We start from the raw sequence: 18,198 nt of genomic DNA, 5'->3' as shown, positions 1-18,198 counted from the left end.
GGAACACCTTCCTAATAATGAGTTGCACCCCTTTTTTTTCCCACAGAACTGCCTCAATTCATCAGGTCATGGACTCTACAAGGTGTCAGAACAGCCTCAATTCGTCAGGACATGGACTCTACAAGGTGTCAGAACAGCCTCAATTCATCAGGACATGGACTCAACAAGGTGTCAGAACAGCCTCAATTCATCAGGACATGGACTCTACAAGGTGTCAGAACAGCCTCAATTCATCAGGACATGGACTCTACAAGGTGTCAGAACAGCCTCAATTCGTCAGGGCATGGACTCTACAAGGTGTTGAAAGCATTCCACAGGGATGCTGGCCCATGTTGTCTCCAATGCTTCCCACTGCTGTGTCAAGTTGACTGGACGTTAAATACACAATGTTAATACACGCGGGAAACTGTTGATCGTTGAAAAACCCAGCATCATTGCAGTTCTTGACACAAACCGGGCAGCCTGGCACCTACTACCATACCCCGTTCAAAGGCACTTAAAGATTTTGTCTTGACTATTTACCCTCTGAATGGCACACATAATCAAATCCATGTCTCAATTATCTCAAGGCTAAAAAATCTTAAAAATCTTTCTTAAAAATCTTTCTTCCTCCCCTTCATCTACACCAATTGAAGTGGATTTAACAAGTGACATCAATAAGCGATCATAGCTTTCACCTGGTCAGTCTATGTCATGGAAGGAGAAGGTGTTCTTAATGTTTTGTACACTCAGTGTATATTATACTATATCATAAGAGTCAATAAGCAATCATAGCTTTCACCTGGATTTACCTGGTCAGTCTATGCCATGGAAAGAACAGGTGTTCCTAATGTTTTGTAAACTCAGTGTACGTGTGGGGATTCTCTCAACCAGGGCATTCATGGTGACATTTCAGAATGTAATTGAAAAGTTATGGTTAAAAGCTATAGACAGTAAAATATAAGTTATCCACTCTCTCCATTCTATCGAGTTCCAGCCACAAACAAAGCGAGACTTGAAAAAAGATGCTGTTAAGCCCCATGTGTAAAGAGGAGTTGATAGTTTGGTGGTCTAAGGATCTTTAGTTAGAATCTGATCTGTTATCATATCCGTCATATCCATATCTATTAAAGCGTGTGAGGCAAGTTTTTTCCTTTGTAAACATTAGTATTTAGTATTAGTATTAGTATTGTCCAATACTATTTTAGCAAATTATTTTACAGAATAGAAAAAAAATGTATAGGCTATTATTTGTCATTATTTGTTCAAGATAATTTAATAGTTTAAATTACTCCATGTATGTTTTATATTACTCTTTTCACAATGTTAATAAGAGTTAGTCTGCTGTATGACCAAACGGACACGTTTGACACTGCAACCTTTGCAATCTATCCCAAACACCCCACAACAAATTGGCCTACAAATGCAAGCATGTTTATATCGGTAGGTACTGGTAGGCATACAAAACCGCTGATGCTTTGTGGCCTGACTGTTACAGGCATCACCCCCTGTCGTGCCCCACTGCCCTGCGCCCTATTCACCCCTGGATGACTTGACGAAGTGTGGAATTGTCAGTATTTTGTCGGAAGGACTAGATCATCAGAAAAATGCTAACAAGGAGGCAAGGACGACCCAAGTGGAATTCTAACCCATACAGAACCAATAGAACCTCCACCTTGGCATTCTAACCCATATAGAACCAATATAACCTCCACCTTGGCATTCTAACCCATATAGAACCAATAGAACCTCCACCGTGGCATTCTAACCCATATAGCACCAATAGAACCTCCACCTTGGCATTCCAACCCACATAGAACCAATAGAACCTCCACCTTGGCATTCTAACCCATATAGCACAAATATAACCTCCACCTTAGCATTCTAACCCACATAGAACCAATAGAACCTCGACCTTGGCATTCTAACCCATATAGAACCAATAGAGCCCCCACTTTGGCATTCTAACCCATATAGAGCCAACAGAACCCCCACGTGACATTCTAACCCACATAGAACCAATAGAAGCCCCACCTTGGTATTCTAACCCATATAGAACCAATATAACCTCCACCTTGGCATTCTAACCCATTTAGAACCAATAGAACCTCCACCTTGGAATCCTAACTCAAGTAGAACTAATAAAACCCCCACGTGGCATTCTAACCCATATAGAACCAAAATAACCCCCATCTTGGAATTCTAACCCATATAGAACCAATAGAACCCCCACCTTGGCATTCTAACCCATATAGAACCCCCATCTTGGCATTCTAACCCATTTAGAACCAATAGAACCCCCCCTTGGCATTCTAACCCATATTGAACCAATATAACCCCCACCTTGGCATTCTAACCCATATAGAACCCCCATCTCGGCATTCTAACCCATTTAGAACCAATAGAACCCCCCCCCTTGGCATTCTAACCCATATAGAACCAATAGAACGTCCACCCTGGCATTCTAACCCATATAGCACAAATATAACCTCCACCTTAGCATTCTAACCCACATAGAACCAATAGAACCTCCACCTTGGCATTCTAACCCATATAGAACCAATAGAGCCCCCACTTTGGCATTCTAACCCATATAGAGCCAACAGAACTCCCACGTGACATTCTAACCCACATAGAACCAATAGAAGCCCCACCTTGGTATTCTAACCCATATAGAACCAATATAACCTCCACCTTGGCATTCTAACCCATATAGAACCAATATAACCCCCACCTTGGCATTCTAACCCATATAGAACCAATATAACCCCCATCTTGGCATTCTAACCCATTTAGAACCAATAGAACCCCCACCTTGGAATTCTAACCCATATAGAACCAATAGAACCCCCATCTTGGCATTCTAACTCATATAGAACCAACAGAACCTCCACGTGGCATTCTAACCCATATAGAACCAATAGAACCTCCACCTTGGCATTCTAACCCATATAGAACCAATAGAACCCCCACCTTGGCATTCTAACACATTTAGAACCAATAGAACCCCCACGTGACATTCTAACCCACATAGGACAAATATAACACCGACGTGGCATTCTGACCCATATAGCACCAATAGAACCCCCACTTTGGCATTCTAACCCACATAGAACCAATATACCCCCCCTTGGCATTCTAACCCATATAGATCCAGTATAACCCCCACCTTGGCATTCTAACCCATATAGAACCAATAGAACCCCCACCGTGGTATTCTAACCCATATAGAACCAATCAGCATGATGGTGCCGACGGAGATGGCAGCATCGCGACTAGCTCTTCAGAAACTCTGCAGTACTTTGTTTGTTTATGTACTATTTTTTACGTTATTGGCTCAGGAATTGTTTTGTGTCATTACATACAGCCGGAAAGAACTATTGGATATTAGAGTGGCGGTAAACTCACCAGAACTTCAATCACTGGCCACTTTTATAATGTTCCATATCTAGCATTACACATCTCATATGTATAAACTACACTCCACACTATTCTTCGGTATCTTAGTCACGTTTAAATTGTGTTTACATATTGCATCACCCATTTCATATGTATAAACTGTATTGTATTCTATACTGCACCACTGACTGTTAAACAGCCATCACTAGCACATCAGAGGCTGCTGCCTACAGACATAGATTAGAAATCCCGGGCCACTTTAAGGAAATTAAACCCGAGCCACAAACCTTGCTTCAGAATACACCGGGATTCTGGATGTGATCATGATCATCCAAAAAAGGACGAAGGAGTCAACTTTTTCATTCCACATTGAGAATGACAATGTCATGGTAATTAAATAGATGTTTTATGTCTTTGTTATAAAGTTATTTTTGAATAATATCCCCTGTCAAATTTGTCAACAACCATCTCTTGCAAAATATGTCACCTGTAAATAAATAAATAATACCTAAAAAGATTTTCTGTAAAATGATCAGCTTTAAAAACACAGCATCAGTAAGTTAGGAAAACATCAGACTGAAGGTCCACTCCCAGAAACAGAACATATTCATTGGGTTTACTTGATAGCTACCTACACAAATAGCTAGCTAGAACAAAGTGTTAATAAGATATTAATTTAAAAAGATTAAAAACGTTAATGTAATTATTCTAGATATTCTACAACTTCTACTCTACTGTGCTACTGTAGCCAATCAGGAGCGGCACTAGTGGTTAGAGCATTGGGCCAGGAAGGCAGCCTAGTGGTTAGAGCATTGGGCCAGGAAGGCAGCCTAGTGGTTAGAGCATTGGGCCAGGAAGGCAGCCTAGTGGTTAGAGCATTGGGCCAGGAAGGCAGCCTAGTGGTTAGAGCATTGGGCCAGGAAGGCAGCCTAGTGGTTAGAGCATTGGGCCAGGAAGGCAGCCTAGTGGTTAGAGCATTGGGCCAGGAAGGCAGCCTAGTGGTTAGAGTATTGGGCCAGGAAGGCAGCCTAGTGGTTAGAGCATTGGGCCAGGAAGGCAGCCTAGTGGTTAGAGCATTGAGACAAGAGAGTAGCCTAGTGGTTAGAGCATTGGGCCAGGAAGGCAGCCTAGTGGTTAGAGCATTGGGCCAGGAAGGCAGCCTAGTGGTTAGAGCATTGGGCCAGGAAGGCAGCCTAGTGGTTAAAGCATTGGGCCAGGAAGGCAGCCTAGTGGTTAGAGCATTGCGACAAGAGAGTAGCCTAGTGGTTAGAGCATTGGGCCAGGAAGGCAGCCTAGTGGTTAGAGCATTGGGCCAGGAAGGCAGCCTGGTGGTTAGAGCATTGGGCCAGGAAGGCAGCCTAGTGGTTAGAGCATTGGGCCAGGAAGGCAGCCTAGTGGTTAGAGCATTGGGCCAGGAAGGCAGCCTAGTGGTTAGAGCATTGAGACAAGAAAGTAGCCTAGTGGTTAGAGCATTGGGCCATGAACTGAAAGGTCGCTGGATTGAATCCCTATGCTGACAAGGTAAAAATCTGTTGTTTTGTCTCTGAACAAGGCAGTTGACCCACTGTTCCCTGGTAGTCATTGTAAATAAGAATTTGTTCTTAACTGACTTGCCTAGTTAAATCAGGGTTGAATTTAAATGACACACCTTGAGTCATCCACAGCTATTTCATGGTGTTTTAATGGCCATCTGCTTTACAGATCCTAGAAAAGAAAGCATCCTAGTTGCAGGGAGAAGGGGAGGGGGAGGAGGAGGGTGGTGGAGAGCACCATAAACCCCCTGTCCTGTTGAGGGTCAGTGGACTGAACTGGGGCAGTAGCAGCATGCACGGCAGAGGGTGCAGGGGTTCCTGGGAGATCATCTGGATGGCATTGTGGAAAAAGTTTATTTTCAGATATATTGTAATAATTGCTTTATTTTCAGAAATCCTATGGGACGTTTGGACTCGGATAAGGCTTACTGGTCCAAGGCTTACCGTTTCTTCATATTGCTATGTAGTCATAGAACTTCACAAGGTGTTTTTAAGTACTTTGATTGGTTCTAGAGTCATATAGAGTTCAGGGGCCATAGCAAGTCAACACAACAAGATCAATGACTTGTGCAATAGAAAATAGACACAAAAACAAATAGCTGTGTGGCTAATTGTCAGTGATTATGATGGAAGTATGAAGTGTGTTTCAAAAAATAGAGTGGGTAAAAAAACACGCACGTACGCACGCACGTACGCGCGCACGTACGCACGCACACACACACACACACACACACACACACACAGACACACACACACACCCACTTTCTCTTATTCTCTCTTTCTGTCTCTCACTCCTTTCTCTCTGCCGGGTGGAGCTTGGAAGAAACTGTCTCACTGGGGTTTTGTCCCTGTCTGTGGCCTGGGTTCAAAGCTGGTAGCATTGGGAGGAGATCTCTTAAACAGCATATTAAGCACAAGTTAATTATATGCCAACCTTTGGGACAAAGACAAGAAAATAAAACAGCAATTATACTCAGCCTCTGAAACTTTTTTGCATTTGAAAAAAAACCCTCTGTTTTTATTTTAGGAGATTTCCATTTGTATTCTCTGAAAACTGTGGAGTTAGCTTAAGTCACGTTGTTGTAATTCAGTGCTGCTCACACTATCCTCTCATTAGCATCATTATTTTTAACCATAGATACCATTGCAAGTATACCAGGAAGTAGTTGTCTAGGGGCCTTGGCCTAGGAGAAGGACAGCACACATTTCCATTGCTCTCAAAATGAACATCGGAGTGTATTTTCTATAAAGACTCTATTCTATAACCTACCTCTCTCTTTTTTTTCATGGTATAGATGAACCAGGGTATAGATATAGCTGCATTGGATTTCCTCAGTATGCTGTTAGGTTAGCCATGATATAGATCTCCACATGAGGAGACCTGCATCCCCCTATGGTTTCTCTGACCCCCCATAAAATGATGACCACTCATTCACCCCGGAGAGAAGATCCGGGAAGTCAAACTGAGGTCGCACAGAAAAAGGGAGACGGGGAAAGAAAAGAGATGGGGATACGTGGTGGTAAGAGGAGAGAGTCAATGGTAGTGTCACAGCCAGGGTAACAGTCCAGCTCAAGGTACCAGGCCACAACCCCTGTGGCCCAAGAGTAATAGCAGCATCGGGGGCTATGCCAGAGCTGTCTCCACCTCAGTGCCATACCAGAGGCCCCAGAGTAATAGCAGCCTCGGGGGCTATGCCAGAGCTGTCTCCACCTCAGTGCCATACCAGAGGCCCCAGAGTAATAGCAGCCTCGGGGGCTATGCCAGAGCTGTCTCCACCTCAGTGCCATACCAGAGGCCCCAGAGTAATAGCAGCCTCGGGGGCTATGCCAGAGCTGTCTCCACCTCAGTGCCATACCAAAGGCCCCAGAGTAATAGCAACCTCGGGGGCTATGCCAGAGCTGTCTCCACCTCAGTGCCATACCAGAGGAACATCTTTAGGTGCCAATCCCACTGACCACAATGGATACCATCCACACACTGATGTCACTCCCAGTGGTTATAACCACTTTATAACAGGCTTTTAATGAAGGGGGAAGGAAGGGGACATGGTACATAAAAACATTAAAAAAAGGGTTTGTCTAATTACAGATGTACGATCTTAATATGATCACTCTTTTTTTTTTTTGCTGTGAATGTTCCTCCACTGTAGGAAATGTAAACTTGTAGAATATTCAAGGTTTAAAAAGACTTTTAAAGATTGTAATTTCCACATAAAAATGTCAGACTTGTATCACTCCCATAAAAAAATGCCATTAATTATAATCATCATAATAATTCACATTTCCTGTTGCTGCAGGATCATTTTCATGCTGTAGCAAACTGACTCAAATTAAAATCCTACATCTGTAAAGTTGAGGACATTTTTTAAAAGCACAGTAAAAAGTGCACTATGCAGGAAATCGCTCCGCCATTTCCTGGTTGCTAAAATTCAATTTCAGTTTATGTAAGAAAACAAGCAATGTATAGTGTAGAGAATCATTGTACCATCTAAACCACTGTGAAATATATTTGCCATAACCAAACATATTGTATTCTCATCTGTTTGAAGCTGGTGTACAAAACTGAAAGTAAAAGAAGCAAAAACTAAACTTAAGAACAGGAAGAATAGAAATAGAGCACATAGAACATAATTTGTATTTAATTTATTTTATTTTACTTTCATTTAATTAGGCAAGTCAGTTAAGAACAAATTCTTATTTACAATGACGGTGTCATGTATTGTCATGTTGTGTCTTTCTGTCCTTTCCTTTCACCCTGTCTCCCTCTGCTGGTCGTACTAGGTTACCGTTTCTGTCCCTCTTTCCCCCAACTGTTCCTTGTCTTCTCTGACTACCTCATTCACCCCTTTTCCCACCTGTTCCCTTTTTCCCTCTGATTAGGTCCCTATATCTCTCTCTGTTTCTGCTCCTGTCTTTGTCGGATTCTTGTTTGTGTGTCTCATGCCTGAACCAGACTATCATCGTGTTTGCTGCAACCTTGTCCTGTCCTGTCGGAATCTACCTGTCCATCTGAGCCCACGTGTGTTCATCATTAAAGAAACTCTGTTTGTTAATTCGCTTTTGGGTCCTCATTCACGCACCTGACAGAAGAATCCGACCAAGAATGGACCCAGCGACTTCGGATCCTCTCCACTCAGCCGTCGAGATCCAGGGAGCGATGCTAGGCAGACACGAGCAGGAATTGTCTGCTGCTCGACATGCCGTTGAAACCCTGGCCACCCAAGTCTCCAACCTCACAGAACAGGTTCACCATCTCCGCCTCGATCCACCGGCCACTTCCAGGGCTTTCGAATCTCCGGAGCCCAGAATCAATAACCCGCCGTGTTACTCTGGGGAGCCCACTGAATGCCGCTCGTTCCTCACCCAGTGTGATATTGTGTTTTCTCTCCAGCCCAACACTTACGCCAGGAGCACTGCTCGTGTCACCTACGTCATATCTCTCCTTACTGGACGGGCTCGTGAGTGGGGCACGGCAATCTGGGAGGCAAGGGCTGAGTGTACTAACCAGTATCAGGACTTTAAGGAGGAGATGATACGGGTTTTTGATCGATCTGTTTTTGGGGAGGAGGCTTCCAGGGCCCTGTCTTCCCTATGTCAAGGCAATCGATCCATAACAGACTACTCTATTGAGTTTCGCACTCTTGCTGCCTCCAGTGGCTGGAACGAGCCGGCTTTGCTCGCTCGTCTTCTGGAGGGTCTCCGCGCAGAGGTAAAGGATGAGATTCTCTCCCGGGAGGTTCCTTCCAGCGTGGATTCCTTGATTGAACTCGCTATTCGCATTGAGCGACGGGTTGATCTTCGTCACCGAGCTCGTGGAAAGGAGCTCGCGTTCTCCGTTGCCCCCCTCTCCGCATCACTACCATCTTCCTCTGCCGGCTCGGGAGCTGAGCCTATGCAGCTGGGAGGTATCCGCATCTCGACTAAGGAGAGGGAACGGAGAATCACCAACCGCCTCTGTCTCTATTGCGGTTCTGCTGGTCATTTTGTCACTTCATGTCCAGTAAAAGCCAGAGCTCATCAGTAAGCGGAGGGCTACTGGTGAGCGCTACTACTCCTGTCTCTCCTTCAAGATCCTGCACTACCTTGTCGGTCCATCTACGCTGGACCGGTTCGTCAGCTTCCTGCAGTGCCTTAATAGACTCTGGGGCGGAGGGCTGTTTTATGGACGAGACCTGGGCTCGGGAACATGACATTCCTCTCAGACAGTTAAGGGAGTCCACGGCCTTGTTCGCCCTGGATGGTAGTCCTCTCCCCAGGATTCAGCGTGAGACGCTACCTTTAACCCTCACTGTTTCTGGTAATCATAGCGAAACCATTTCTTTTTTAATTTTTCGTTCACCTTTTACACCTGTTGTTTTGGGCCATCCCTGGCTAGTTTGTCATAATCCTTCCATTAATTGGTCTAGTAATTCTATCCTCTCCTGGAACGTCTCTTGTCATGTGAAATGTTTAATGTCTGCTATCCCTCATGTTTCCTCTGTCTCTTCTTCACAGGAGGAGCCTGGTGATTTGACAGGGGTGCCGGAGGAATATCACGATCTGCGCACGGTGTTCAGTCGGTCCAGGGCCACCTCTCTTCCTCCACACCGGTCGTATGATTGTAGTATTGATCTCCTTCCGGGAACCACTCCCCCCCGGGGTAGACTATACTCTCTGTCGGCTCCCGAACGTAAGGCTCTCGAGGATTATTTGTCTGTAGCTCTTGACGCCGGTACCATAGTCCCCTCCTCCTCTCCCGCCGGAGCGGGGTTTTTTTTTGTCAAGAAGAAGGACGGGTCTCTGCGCCCCTGCATAGATTATCGAGGGCTGAATGACATAACAGTGAAGAATCGTTATCCGCTTCCTCTTATGTCTTCAGCCTTCGAGATCCTGCAGGGAGCCAGGTTTTTCACTAAGTTGGACCTTCGTAACGCTTACCATCTCGTGCGCATCAGGGAGGGGGACGAGTGGAAGACGGCGTTTAATACTCCGTTAGGGCACTTTGAATACCGGGTTCTTCCTTTCGGCCTCGCTAACGCTCCAGCTGTCTTTCAGGCATTAGTCAATGATGTCCTGAGAGACATGCTGAACATCTTTGTTTTCGTTTACCTTGACGATATCCTGATTTTTTCACCGTCACTCCAGATTCATGTTCAGCACGTTCGACGTGTCCTCCAGCGCCTTTTAGAGAATTGTCTTTTTGTGAAGGCTGAGAAGTGCACTTTTCATGCCTCCTCCGTCACATTTCTCGGTTCTGTTATTTCCGCTGAAGGCATTAAGATGGATCCCGCTAAGGTCCAAGCTGTCATTGATTGGCCCGCCCCTAAGTCACGCGTCGAGCTGCAGCGCTTTCTCGGCTTCGCGAACTTCTATTGTCGTTTCATCCGTAATTTCGGTCAGGTGGCAGCTCCTCTCACAGCCCTTACTTCTGTCAAGACGTGCTTTAAGTGGTCCGTTTCCGCCCAGGGAGCTTTTGATCTCCTCAAGAATCGTTTTACATCCGCTCCTATCCTTGTTACACCTGACGTCTCTAGACAGTTCGTTGTCGAGGTTGACGCGTCAGAGGTGGGCGTGGGAGCCATTCTTTCTCAGCGCTCCCTCTCTGACGACAAGGTCCACCCATGCGCGTATTTTTCTCATCGCCTGTCGCCGTCGGAACGTAACTATGATGTGGGAAACCGCGAACTGCTCGCCATCCGGTTAGGCCTAGGCGAATGGCGACAGTGGTTGGAGGGGGCGACCGTTCCTTTTGTCGTTTGGACTGACCATAGGAACCTTGAGTACATCCGTTCTGCCAAACGTCTAAATGCGCGTCAGGCGCGTTGGGCGCTGTTTTTCGCTCGTTTCGAGTTCATGATTTCTTATCGTCCGGGCTCTAAGAACACCAAGCCTGATGCTTTATCTCGTCTCTTCAGTTCTTCAGTAGCCTCCACTGACCCCGAGGGGATTCTCCCTGAGGGGCGTGTTGTCGGGTTGACTGTCTGGGGAATTGAGAGGCAGGTAAAGCAAGCGCTCACTCACACTCCATCGCCGCGCGCTTGTCCTAGGAACCTTCTTTTCGTTCCCGTTCCTACTCGTCTGGCCGTTCTTCAGTGGGCTCACTCTGCCAAGTTAGCCGGCCACCCTGGCGTTCGGGGTACGCTTGCTTCCATTCGCCAGCGTTTTTGGTGGCCCACCCGGGAGCATGACACGCGTCGTTTCGTGGCTGCTTGTTCGGTCTGCGCGCAGACTAAGTCCGGTAACTCCCCTCCTGCCGGCCGTCTCAGGCCGCTTCCCATTCCCTCTCGACCGTGGTCTCACATCGCCTTAGATTTTGTCACCGGACTGCCTTCGTCAGCGGGGAAGACTGTTATTCTTACGGTTGTCGATAGGTTCTCTAAGGCGGCTCATTTCATTCCCCTTGCTAAGCTTCCTTCTGCTAAAGAGACGGCACAAATCATCATCGAGAATGTTTTCAGAATTCATGGCCTTCCGTCAGACGTCGTTTCGGACAGAGGTCCGCAATTCACGTCTCAATTTTGGAGGGAGTTTTGCCGTTTGATTGGGGCTTCCGTCAGTCTCTCTTCCGGCTTTCACCCCCAGTCTAACGGTCAAGCAGAACGGGCCAATCAGACTATTGGTCGCATCTTACGCAGTCTTTCTTTTCGCAACCCTGCGTCTTGGTCAGAACAGCTCCCCTGGGCAGAATACGCCCACAACTCGCTTCCTTCGTCTGCGACCGGGCTATCTCCTTTTCAGAGTAGCCTCGGGTACCAGCCTCCGCTGTTCTCATCTCAGTTCGCCGAGTCCAGCGTCCCCTCCGCTCAGGCTTTTGTCCCAGGTTGCGAGCGCACCTGGAAGAGGGTCAGGTCTGCACTTTGCCGTTATAGGACGCAGACTGTGAGGGCTGCTAATAAGCGTAGAACTAAGAGTCCTAGATATTGTCGCGGTCAGAGAGTTTGGCTCTCCACTCAGAACCTTCCCCTTAAGACGGCTTCTCGCAAGTTGACCCCGCGGTTCATTGGTCCGTTCCGTATTTCTCGGGTCATTAATCCTGTCGCAGTTCGACTTCTTCTTCCGCGATACCTTCGTCGCGTCCACCCGGTCTTCCATGTCTCCTGTATCAAGCCCGTTCTTCGCGCCCCCGCTCGTCTTCCCCCCCCCCCCCCCCCCATCCTTGTCGAGGGCGCACCCATCTACAGGGTCCGTAGGATTTTGGACATGCGTCCTCGGGGCCGTGGTCACCAGTACCTCGTAGATTGGGAGGGGTACGGTCCTGAGGAGAGGAGTTGGGTTCCCTCTCGGGACGTGCTGGACCGTGCGCTGATCGAGGATTTCCTCCGTTGCCGCCAGGTTTCCTCCTCGAGTGCGCCAGGAGGCGCTCGGTGAGTGGGGGGGTACTGTCATGTATTGTCATGTTGTGTCTTTCTGTCCTTTCCTTTCACCCTGTCTCCCTCTGCTGGTCGTACTAGGTTACCGTTTCTGTCCCTCTTTCCCCCAGCTGTTCCTTGTCTTCTCTGACTACCTCATTCACCCCTTTTCCCACCTGTTCCCTTTTTCCCTCTGATTAGGTCCCTATATCTCTCTCTGTTTCTGCTCCTGTCTTTGTCGGATTCTTGTTTGTGTGTCTCATGCCTGAACCAGACTATCATCGTGTTTGCTGCAACCTTGTCCTGTCCTGTCGGAATCTACCTGTCCATCTGAGCCCACGTGTGTTCATCATTAAAGAAACTCTGTTTGTTAATTCGCTTTTGGGTCCTCATTCACGCACCTGACAGACGGGGGCTGGGATTTCTTTTTCTTTTTATATATAACATAGAACTATAGGACAAAACACACATCAAGACAAGAGAGACAACACAACACAACATAAAGTGAGACCTAAAGACAACAACATAGCAAGGCAGCTACACACGACAACACAGCATGGTATCAACATGACAACAACATGGTAGCAACACAACATGACAACAACATGGTAGCAAAACAACATGGTAATAGCACAAAACAGGATACAAACGTTATTGGGCACAGACAACAGCACAAAGGGCAAGAAGGTAGAGACAACAATACATCACACAAAGCAGCCACAACTGTCAGTAAGAGTGTCCATGAGTGAGTCTTTGAATGAAGAGATTGAGATAAAACTGTTCAGTTTGAGTGTTTGTTGCAGCTCGTTCTAGTCGCTAGCTGCAGCAAACTGAAAAGAGGAGCGACCCAGGGATGAGTGTGCGTTGGGAACCTTTAACAGAATGTGTGTTGTATGTGGAGGATGAGGGCTGCAGTAGATATCTCAGATACGGGGGAGTGAGGCCTAAGAGGGTTTTATAAATAAACATTAAACAGTGGGTCTTGCGACGGGTATACAGACCTGACCAGTTTACAGAGGAGTATAGAGTGCAGTGATGTGTCCTATAAGGAGCATTGGTGGCAAATCTGATGGCCAAATGGTAAAGAACATATAGCGGCTGAGAGCACCTTTATCTGCCGATCTATAAATGATGTCTTCGTAATCTTGCATGGTTAGGATGGTCATCTGAATCAGGGTTAGTTTGGCAGCTGGGGTGAAAGAGCAGCGATTATGATAGAGGAAACCAAGTCTAGATTTAACCTTAGCCTGCAGCTTTGATATGTGCTGAGAGATGGACAGTGTACCGTCTAGCCATACTCCCAAGTACTTGTATGAGGTGACTACCTCAAGTTCTAAACCCTCAGATGTATTAATCACACCTGTGGGGAGAGGGGCATTCTTCTTACCAAACCACATGACCTTTGTTTTGGAGGTGTTCAGAACAAGGTTAAGGGTAGGGAAAACTTGTTGGACACTAAGAAAGCTTTGTTGTAGAGCATTTAACACAATATCCGGGTAGGGGCCAGCTGAGTATAAGACTGTATCATCTGCAAATAAATAGATGCGAGAGCTTCCTACTGCCTGAGCTATGTTGTCGATGTAAATTGAGAAGAGCGTGGGGCCTAGGATTAAGCCTTGGGGTACTCCCTTGGTGACAGGCAGTGGCTGAGACAGCAGATTTTCTGACTTTATACACTGCACTCTTTGAGAGAGGTAGTTAGCAAACCAGGCCAAAGACCCCTCAGAGACACCAATACTCCTTAGTCGGCCCACAAGAATGGAATGGTCTACCGTATCAAAAGCTTTGGCCAAGTCAATAAAAATAGCAGCACAACATTGCTTAGAATCAAGGGCAATAGTCACATCATTGAGGACCTTTCAGGTTGCAGTGACACATCCATAACCTGAGTGGAAACCAGATTGCACACCAGAGAGAATACTACAGACACCAAGAAAGCCAGTCAGTTGATTATTGTTTTTCCAACATGTTTTTCCAAAACTTTTGATAAACAGGGCAAAATAGAAATAGGCCTATAACAATTAGCATCATCTCCCCCTTTAAATAAAGGATGAACCGTGGCTGCCTTCCAAGCAATGGGAACCTTACCAGAAAGGAGAGACAGGTTAAAAAGGTTTGAGATAGGCTTGGCAATGTTAGGGGCAGCAACCTTAACAAACATGCCACCATAAAGAAAATTTGAATTAAAAACAGGTACATCCCCTGGTTCGACAGTGATCTTGCAGAGTTACTCCACCTCAAGAATTGCATTTGACGAAAGGCTCGGCACACACATACTCAGGCTGACTGGCTATTGTTCAGGCAAATTAGAAATTAGTGTACTCAGGCTATCCGGAAGGCCAAAGTTAGTTGCTTTAAGGAGCAGTTCTCTCTCCATGGTTCTAACCCCAGGAAGTTATGGAAAACGGTTAAAGACCTGGAGAATAAACCCTCCTCCTCACAGCTGTCCATGTCCCTTAATGTTGATGCTGTGGTTGTTACTGACAAGGAGCACATGGCTGAGCTCTTTAATCACCACTTCATTAAGTCAGGATTCCTATTTGACTCAGCCATGCCTCCTTGCCCGTCCAACATTTCCTCATCTCACACCCCTTCTAATGCGACTATCCCCGATGCTTCTCCCTCTTTTCCCCTGCCCCACTACAAAGTTTCTCCCTGCAGGTTGTCACTGAGTCTGAGGTGCTAGAGGAGCTCCTGAAACTTGATCCTAAAAAAACATCTGGGTCAGATGGTTTAGACTCTTTCTTCTTTAACAATACCACTAAAAAAATCAAAAAAAGAAGGTCCAAGTGTCTTCGACCGAGGGGATAAAGCTGATTCTATACCATTTTACAGAGGCCAGTTCATGAAGGTCATTACAGAAAACACCAGACTGATACCTATCAGGATTATTTGTGAGGATAACATCAAGAACAGTAGCCTTTTCTGGGTGTTTGGAGTCATACCTTGTGGGATTGGTAATAATCTGAGAAAGGTTTAGGGAGTCGCAATGCTTTAGGACTTGGTCAGGTGGTTTAAGCATTCCCAGTTTATTAGGTCACCTTGCAGGACAAATTCAGACTTGATATGGGGGCCAGGAGAGAGCTTAGGGCAGGTAGGATACAGGCCGGTGCTGATGGTGGACGATAGCACCCAGCATCAGTCAACAAAGAGCTATTTGAAAGTGTAATATTTGAAACCAGCAAATCAAATTGTTTGGAGACAGACTTGATGGAGACAACCGAGCACTGAAGGTGGATAAAGATTGCCACTCCTCCACCTTTGGAAGATCCGTCTTGCCGAAAAAGGCTTTTATTTAAGGCTTATATTTCTGGAGGCAGATTTATTGTAGAAAATGCCAGTGGATGGTCTCTGAACAGGAGGAGGGGGAATCAAGGCCTCTGGATCTGGGGGGGGGGGGGGCGTTTGTTGGACTCAAAGGCTTTGACACCTCTCGCTTCACACGTCAGTGCTAATTGAAGATGTAACTCTTTGTCCTAGCAAAGCTTAGTAGCCTGAGCATTCAGTCCTTATTAAGTAAAATATATCATTGTAATTGGCTTTTGAAAGTAAAACAATTGCTTCAGACTAAGCATTAGTCACTCAGCTCCAGGTTGGATGGTGTTTTCAGGTCTCTGTTTGTTTCCCAGAGCATTTGATGTATAGTTTGGGAATAATAATCCTCGAGCGTAAGGAAACATTCCAAGTAAATTCTATCCAAAAATCAGGTTGTAGATTTGGAGTTTTGATTTGGAGTTAAGGTTATGTTGTTTAGGGTAAGCATCCTGTATATGTCATGGTGACATAGTGAAGGTTATGTTGTTTAGGGTAGCATCCTGTATATGAGTAGGTGAATGGATGATCTCCGCATGTGTGGTTCCCACCGTGAAGCATGGAGGAGGAGGTGTGATGGTGCTTTGCTGGTGACACTCTCTGTGATTTATTTTGAATTCAAGGCACACTTAACCAACATGGCTACCACAGCATTCTGCAGCAATACGCCATCCCATCTGGTTTGCACTTAGTGGGACTATCATTTGTTTTTCAACAGGACAATGACCCAACACACCTCCAGACTGTGTAAGGGCTATTTGACCAAGAAGGAGAGTGATGGAGTGCTGCATCAGATAACCTGGCCTCCACAATCACCCAACCTCAAACCAACTGAGATGGTTTGGGATGAGTTGGACCGCAGAGTAAAGGAAAAGCAGCCAAAAAGTGCTCAGCATATGTGGGAACTCCTTCAAGACTGTTGGAAAAGCATTCCAGGTGAAGCTAGTTGAGAAAATGCCAAGAGTGTGCAAAGCTGTCATCAAGGCAAAGGTTGGCTACTTTGAAGGAATATATATGGATTTGTTTAACACTTTTTTGGTTACTACATGACTCCATATGTGTTATTTCATAGTTTTGATGTCTACACTATTATTCAACAATGTAGAAAATAGTAAAAAATAAAGAAAAACACTGTAATGAGTAGATGTGCCCAAACGTTTGACTGGTACCGTATATATTATATATAAATCTGTAGATGCTACAACTACAGATTGCCCATTTAAGTCTATCAAAAGTGTTTCCAGTTTGATCATGTGTCCATTAGGCCTATGGATGTATTTATTTAATCAGCATGAATTAGATTGAGCAATAAAACCCCCACTTTTATTCCATAGGCTGGGATCCACACTATGCAGCTGTTATTCCACAGGCGGGGATCCACACTATGCAGCTGTTATTCCACAGGCTGGGATCCACACTATGCAGCTGTTATTCCACAGGCGGGGATCCACACTATGCAGCTGTTATTCCACAGGCTGGGATCCACACTATGCAGCTGTTATTCCACAGGCGGGGATCCGCACTATGCAGCTGTTATTCCACAGGCTGGGATCTGCACTATGCAGCTGTTATTCCACAGGCTGGGATCCACACTATGCAGCTGTTATTCCACAGGCGGGGATCCACAATATGCAGCTGTTATTCCACAGGCTGGGATCCCCACTATGCAGCTGTTATTCCACAGGCTGGGATCTGCACTATACAGCTGTTATTCCACAGGCTGGGATCCCCACTATGCAGCTGTTATTCCACAGGCTGGGATCCCCACTATGCAGCTGTTATTCCACAGGCTGGGATCCACACTATGCAGCTGTTATTCCACAGGCTGGGATCCCCACTATGCAGCTGTTATTCCACAGGCGGGGATCCACACTATACAGCTGTTATTCCACAGGCGGGGATCCACACTATGCAGCTGTTATTCCACAGGCTGGGATCCACACTATGCAGCTGTTATTCTATAGGCTGGGATCCACACTATACAGCTGTTATTCCACAGGCGGGGATCCACACTATGCAGCTGTTATTCCACAGGCGGGGATCCACACTATGCAGCTGTTATTCCACAGGCTGGGATCCGCACTATGCAGCTGTTATTCCACAGGCTGGGATCTGCACTATGCAGCTGTTATTCCACAGGCTGGGATCCACACTATACAGCTGTTATTCCATAGGCTGGGATCACCACTATACAGCTGTTATTCCATAGGCTGGGATCAGCACTATACAGCTGTTTTTCCATATCCTGGGATCCCCACTATACAGCTGTTATTCCATAGGCTGGGATCACCACTATACAGTTGTTATTCCATAGGCTGGAATCCGCACTATGCAGCTGTTATTCCATAGGCTGGGATCAGCACTATGCAGCTGTTATTCCATAGGCTGGGATCACCACTATACAGCTGTTATTCCATAGGCTGGGATCCACACTATGCAGCTGTTATTCCACAGGCTGGGATCCCCACTATGCAGCTGTTATTCCACAGGCGGGGATCCACACTATACAGCTGTTATTCCACAGGCGGGGATCCACACTATGCAGCTGTTATTCCACAGGCTGGGATCCACACTATGCAGCTGTTATTCCACAGGCGGGGATCCACACTATGCAGCTGTTATTCCACAGGCTGGGATCCGCACTATGC

Source organism: Oncorhynchus mykiss, chromosome 17, assembly GCF_057628025.1.
Source record: "Oncorhynchus mykiss isolate SJ-2025 chromosome 17, ASM5762802v1, whole genome shotgun sequence".
Lineage (NCBI taxonomy): Eukaryota > Metazoa > Chordata > Actinopteri > Salmoniformes > Salmonidae > Oncorhynchus > Oncorhynchus mykiss.
Note: the sequence above shows the minus strand (reverse complement) of the source record.